The following is a 6,527-nucleotide window of genomic DNA, read 5'->3' on the forward strand; positions in this document are numbered from 1 at the left end:
AATGAGAAAATATACAGTTACCAGTGGTTTTAATGATAGCTCAAGAAATACGATACAGTTAAGCAAAGCGTTTTATCACAGTATGGAATAGAATTACTGAAAAGGCGATTTACGCTTTAAAAAAATTAATAATAACAATGATGATGATGATGATGATGATGATGATGATGATGATGATGATGATGATAATGATAATAATAATAATACAATCAAACCTACTGTAAAGAAACTAGATCAAATATGTAACTGTAAAAAATGGAAATACATACAAATGATGGTGATAAGGAATTTGTGTAAAATGGAAGGAATGCGGGTAATTAAAATAGGAAAAAAGTCGTAACGGAGAATGTAAAAATCTGACTTGGCTTTCCTGAATTACGGAAACGAACAAATGAATACTTTTTAAAAAATGTAAATCATGCACACCCTGCATATATATATATGTACATAGGCAGGTAGGGTTAGACATGTTCAGATGAATCAGACGAACATAACCCACCCGGCAGCTCTCTTTTAAATATAATTATCACATTTTTGGGGGGTACATTTTACTCATTTCAATCATTGGATTGCGGCCGTGCTGGCGTACGACCTTCAACAGTTTAGTCGAACAAATCGATCCCAGTACTTATAGAGGTTTTTTTCTCTTTCGTTTTTAAGTCTGGTACTTATTCTTATGTGTGAAAGTTTGTCCCCCAACCCACAGCTTGACAAACGCTGTTGGTTTGTCTACGTCCTTGTAACTTAGCGTTCGGCAAAAGAGGCCAAGAAAATACGTACCAGACTTTAAAACAAATATGTACACGGGTCGATTTGTTCGACTAGATCCCTTCAGGGCAGTGCTCCAGCATGACCGCAGTCCAATGACTGAAACAAGCAAAAGATTTTTTTTTTGTACTATCAGAATATCCAGTATTCAAAACACAGAGATTCAGATAGTTTTGAAAATAAATAAATTGATTAATCAATTAATTAATTAATTAATTAATTAATTAACGGAAAAAAACGCATTGGAGGGGCGATGCATACCCTGCGCACAGATAATTATTTTTTGCAAATTATAGTGTGGCTTACAATGCTTTTTAATTGAGCTGAATTAAGCTTTGTAAGTGTTTGACTAAAAGATTTGAAGCCTAAGTAGTTGACAGTTAAAAGTAGACTTGATCGATGTCTGCGCCAAACGCATATGAGTAAAATTTGCATATGACTAAATAAATGATTATTCAAATAATAATCATGATTAGGAAAAAGAAAGTGAACAAAATGAAATACTTATAGAAAATATTGCATAGTATTTGAGAAGTGTTTTCAACGTCTCTCAATGATGGCAGGTGAATCAAACGTACTGTAGTTCGTTGTAGGATATAAATAATATGACCTCTTGCTAATGGGAAAATTTATAAGTTCGATTTTTTTTATTATCTTTTTTTTTCTAAATATCACCATTATATGTATTTATACTCAGGTGAAATTAAGAAATCAAGTTACAAATAAAATAAACCCACTGTACACACACACAGTCGCATATCTGTCAGTATGTATGTATGTATGTATGTATGTATGTATATCTGTATGTATGTATGTATGTATGTATATCTGTATGTATGTATGTATGTATGTATGCAAAGGCACACCATGATCTATATACACACGCAGACGAGGGTCAAATCAAATTATATATATATATTTATATTGTGCACTGTTCCTTGATGGTAAGATCAGCAAAAAAAAGCTCCATCTGGTGAGAGATAAATAGTATCTAATAGACATAATATATGTTTTATGTGCTAGTAATAGATTCTTGTGGTGAGAAAATGCCAAAACGATGCATAACCTGCGTGCACATAAATTCTTTTTCGCAAAATATTTCCAGCCAAAACATTTTGATTCACCCGTCCACCAGTTTTGAAGATAATCAAACTAGATTCTCATCATTTCGAGCTACTCACCCATTGAGTATTGCTGCTAAATTTAGAGAAAACCCGTTCGGCCGTTTTCCAGTTATTTTGCAAACACACAGGCAAACAGACGAATGACTACAATACCCTGCTTTCGCTTACACGCGCAGGGTAATAAACACATTACCTACTTTGAAGTATTTGCTCCGGTGATTAAAGAAAGCCATATCAAATTTTGCATTCCCCATTACAACACTTACTGCATATTTACTGTGGTTAAGATTAGTAAAATTTATGGTAAATTTAACGAAAGTTTATTATTATTAGACGCAGACGTGGCAGTCTGTGAAGAAACTTGCTTCCCAACAAATGGGCTCCGGGATCAGTTCCACTACATGTGTGTGTGCCTTTAAGTTTGTCCTCCACCACCGTTTAACAACCGGCGTTGATGTGTTTACGTCCCCGTAACTTATCGGTTCGACAAAAAGTGAGCGTCAGAATAAGCACAAGGCTTCAAAAATAAAAATAAGTCATGGAGTCGATTCATTCGACTACAAATTTCTTCAAGCATGACCGCAGTATAATGACTGAAATAGGTAAAAGATTAAAAAAAAAAAAAAAAACTCATTGGAAATCTAGACAGTTAAAATGTAGCATGCGGTATATATGTACTTTTATAACGTTTTCTGTTTTTTATCTATTGAAATATCTTTATGGCTAGCACTAGATTATCGTGTGCTATATCGGATAGCTCAATCTATTAGTTAGAAGTGAACTTTTATCTCAAAAAAATTAAAATAATGATTGAAGACGATATATATCATGGGCGTAACCGGGATTTCGACAAGGAAGAATTCTCTATGATTAAAATGGATCCACCTTTAGCCGTTTAAAAAACTAAATGTTTGATAATGATTATATTTCCATGGAGTAACGGTGGGGTAGATCCCTAAGCTATTAATGTTCTCTCTCACTTCGTATATGCCTATATCCTGAGTCTGCTGAAGTCAAAACAAGACAACAGCTGTGCCGATGATCCCCTACCGGACAGGAGGAATACATGTCCCCAACTTACCTCTTGTCTCCAGACAGACTATCTTTTATTTAATGATATGTTAATTCCGGATAATTATTCATCCTTAAGATGATCTCCCTTTTTCAATCGGATTCAGTTACTGCTGCTGCTAGCCGTTTGATTTACCATTTCTAGAAGCGAAAATAATCCAATAACTCATTTCTACAGCTGAGTGAACTGGAACAACGGGAAATAAAGTGCTTTGCTCAAGAACACAACATTCAGCCTGATCCGGAAATCGAATTCACTACCTTGTAAGGGCAGGATTCGTGACAGACGAACTGTAGACAGAAACTTCGCTGCGGGCTAGCTAGGAAGTTGGTCAGTAGGAAAACAAAAGGGACTTCCGGTAGAAGAAGAAAAACTAAAGAATGTCAACATTGAATGTGAAATGAATGTGAGTGAACTAAACAGAAATAACTGACGACTTAAGCCCTGATGTACGTAAAGTAATAAACCTTTGATAAATGTATTCTCGTCTCCACTAGTTTGTTTGTGTATAGCTTAACAAAGCTATAACCACATGATTGTGAGCCCGACGCTCGAACCACTGAGCCATGCGATTGTCACTTCGCAGACGAGTATGATCACTACTGACAAATTATTTTATCCTAGATCAGTAGCTCTCAACCATCTTTTACCTATAGACCACCTTGATTACTATTTTAATCTGGTGGACCTCCATAGCCTCTCGATGTTTAAAAACTGGTTTTATAGATGCGTCTTTCAAAATTCCCATTTTGTTTTTCAAACATTAACTTGTGTAGGTTGAACTATGTAAAACGTTAAAGAAAGAAACCTAGCTGTTTCTTCCAATAAATACATTCTTTTATTCTTTTACTTGTTTCAGTTATTTGACCACGGCCATGCTGGAGCACCGCCCTGAAGGATATTAGTCGAACATATCAACCCAAGAATTTATTTTTTAAGCCTATTTTTTATTCTATCGTTCTCTTTTGCCGAACCGGTAAGTTACTCCCAGCTATTGAATGGCAACAGGTTATACTGGATCAGATCATACAGAAGCACCGAATGTGGCCTGACACATATACAAACATACATACCTCTTTTTTTCACTTATTTCAGTCATTATATTGCGACCATACTGGGGTACCACCTTAAAGAACTTTTAGTCAAATGACTCGATCTCAGTGCATTTTTTTTAAAAACCTGGTACTTATTCTATCGCTTCTTTTGCCGAACCGCTAAGTTACGGAGACGTAAACACACCAACACACCAAGCGGTGGAAGTGGGGGACAAACACACACACACACACACTAACTTCACAACTTTCGCCACTCGAAACTGTCTTGGTCGCTGCACAAGATAAATTTTGTTAGTGATTAGGTCGCAGATTCGAACGACGAAAATTGTGAAGTTAACGGTATTTGTACATTTCTGAATGACTATCGTTTTAGCTTCAGCACACGATCTCAGATTAAAATATTTCCCAGGCAGATACATCACCCTAATAATATAATGTTAATATTTCCTCTTGTAAACATCTGCACTGAGACAAATGCAGAGGTGAAGAAGATAAAAAAAAATGAAGCTTTCAATGCATCGGCCGGGAATCGAACCCGGGCCGCCCGCGTGGCAGGCGAGCATTCTTCCACTGAACCACCGATGCAGATGCCTAATATTCTTACAGTTATCTATATAATTGTATAGTCAGTCATTAGGCTATTGTTGATTTGTATTGGTAAAGATCAGACTAGTCTTTATCATAGGACTACTCTCATCTCGCAGTCAAATAATACGATGTAGTCGGTCAATCGATTAGGTGCAAGCACTGTTCTATTGTTCCAGTTATATATATACCAAGCTCTTCCTCGCTGAGAAGCATATTGCAGATATGAATCGAATCTGATACAGTATAACAGACTGACTATGTGGCCTTCTTTCTCTTTATTGTTCATTTTACTTTTTTATAATTTTAATTCTGGCGGTGACCGCACATGGAATGGAACCAACCAAAGTTGTTCTGTGAATTCTTTTTCTACGTTTAACTTGGTGAAGACAGAGTTTTTGCGTTTTTTTGTTTTTTTTTTAGATAATGTTGAGGTAGTTTTCTAGTTTGGTGTATATGCGTCTATTGTTTAATGAGAATTTTTCATATAGTGATAGGGTCTCTGATGCTTGAAATTTCCCGTGGCAAAAAAAAAAACTACCTGTCGCACGTGCAGGTGGTCTCACACTTAGTATATTTGTTTCATTGTACGGGTGGTCCACAGGTGTGAAGATCCTATGGTGATGTATAGGGCCATGTTGTCCATTATAATTTTTTGATTGTTTTGGTTTGTTGTGGCACTGTTAGAACCTCAGGTACGGCTGGTATGAATGGTGATGGTTCTAATACATTGTTTAAACATCAATGTTTATTCATGTTGGTAAAAAGTAGTAACTATGATTGTTCTAAGTATGTTTGTGCATTGTTTTACTTTCCTTATTTGCCTTCAATGTGTCCTGCAAACGTGGAAAGCTAGAACAGCTAGTATTGTTATCTTCTGTGTGCAGTGTGTTAATCTGTTGCATGTGATTGTTGCTTGTATTTGGTAAAGAAGCGAATTAGTTAAGTGCTGCTCTAAATTCGATGTTTTGAATACACGTTTCTCGCTGACTGATATAGGGTCAGAATTACTGGGCAGTTTTGGGTAGCGAATAACGGAAGGATATGAGTACGATATCATCCTCGTATGAGGCTGTGTATGTGTGTGGTTTGAGGAGGTACAGATATAGGTAGAAAAGAGTGGGTGAGACGACGGATTTATGTAGAACTTCACTGGGGAAATTGTACGATTTGGAAACGTTATGTTTGTACACTGCTTAGACTTGGCGCCCTGACAAGTGGTTTGTTAGCCAAAAGTTTGTGTTGCTTCTTAAAGTGATATTTGTTGAGTATTTTGTGTGACTAGATAGCGGCATGGTCGAAAATTTTGCTGATGTCGATGATAGTTACAGTGGTACTTGTGAGAGATATTTTGTTTGCCTGTTTTTGCTAGGTTGTTCTTTTGTTTTTTGAAGCAGTTGAGTATCTCTTGTGTTAGGTTGATATATATTTTTCCTATGTTTTGAACAAAATACCTTACTGTCTGATAAAATAAATAAAATGAGTTGATGGAAGTAATTCGAATAGACCAATGGCAAGATATTGAATACATAACCCACAAACTAAGAAAATAATACATAAACTAAGAAATAATGTTCTGAATCCAATGCACATAAATTCTAACCTGCAGATTGTAAATAGTTATAGCATAATTATATAAATAACTACAAGCAATTTTCAATTGGAGGTTCCATGGAAGAATGTTCACCTTCCAAGCAGGATACCAAGATTCGATTTGCGGTTGTTGTGCTTTTCATTTATTTTTTCTATAAACGATTGCAAATAATCATGCCTCTCCCAAGTTTTGGCTTCTGTAGAACTTCTTTGATATTGTTTTTCATAAAGACGTCCTTTTATATAACATTACAGTTCAACGTCAACGAAATCGTTCCCGCCAATCTGCAACAGTCATTGATACCACTCTCTCTCTCTCTCTCTCTCTCT

The 6,527-nt window shown here is 35.9% G+C and overlaps 1 non-coding gene across 1 annotated transcript; it reads right to left on the reverse strand.

Moving 5' to 3' along the window:
* Positions 1–4,533: 4,533 nt before the first annotated feature.
* On the reverse strand, positions 4,534–4,604 carry Trnag-gcc (transfer RNA glycine (anticodon GCC)). Its single transcript has one exon. It is a non-coding gene; the product is annotated as a tRNA-Gly (tRNA).
* Between the last annotated feature and the right edge of the window lie 1,923 nt (positions 4,605–6,527).

Source organism: Octopus bimaculoides, chromosome 5, assembly GCF_001194135.2.
Source record: "Octopus bimaculoides isolate UCB-OBI-ISO-001 chromosome 5, ASM119413v2, whole genome shotgun sequence".
Classification (NCBI taxonomy): domain Eukaryota; kingdom Metazoa; phylum Mollusca; class Cephalopoda; order Octopoda; family Octopodidae; genus Octopus; species Octopus bimaculoides.